This window comes from Mesitornis unicolor, unplaced genomic scaffold, assembly GCF_000695765.1.
Source record: "Mesitornis unicolor isolate BGI_N332 unplaced genomic scaffold, ASM69576v1 scaffold33229, whole genome shotgun sequence".
In the NCBI taxonomy this organism is placed as follows: domain Eukaryota; kingdom Metazoa; phylum Chordata; class Aves; order Mesitornithiformes; family Mesitornithidae; genus Mesitornis; species Mesitornis unicolor.
This window is the reverse complement of record NW_010205794.1, coordinates 818-1,078: the sequence shown is the minus strand read 5'-3', so window position 1 is coordinate 1,078 and position 261 is coordinate 818. Positions and strand designations below refer to the sequence as shown.

General features: G+C 47.9%; 1 protein-coding gene across 3 annotated transcripts in view; it reads right to left on the bottom strand.

The window, feature by feature from the left end:
* KLF6 (Kruppel-like factor 6) overlaps nt 1-261 on the bottom strand; it is an 8,726-nt gene that overhangs the window by 7,921 nt on the left and 544 nt on the right. The window lies entirely within an intron of this gene.

Genomic DNA, 261 nt, shown 5'->3' with positions numbered 1-261 from the left:
CCCAGCCAAGGCAATTAGCGCACGGCCACCGCTGTCATATGACTGACAACTCTGCAAAGCTCCCTGCGCTGGGAACTGCTACCTTATGCACATATATGTATATGCATGCACATAGGTATGTGTACGTATGGGTACATGCGCTCCTGGTGTTTTTTTTCCCCCCCAACATCGCCAGAAAAAAATATAAACAACAATAATTAAAAAACAAACACCCAAAACCAGTAACGGGCGAAAAGCAGCCCCGGCTAAGGCAGGCAGCTC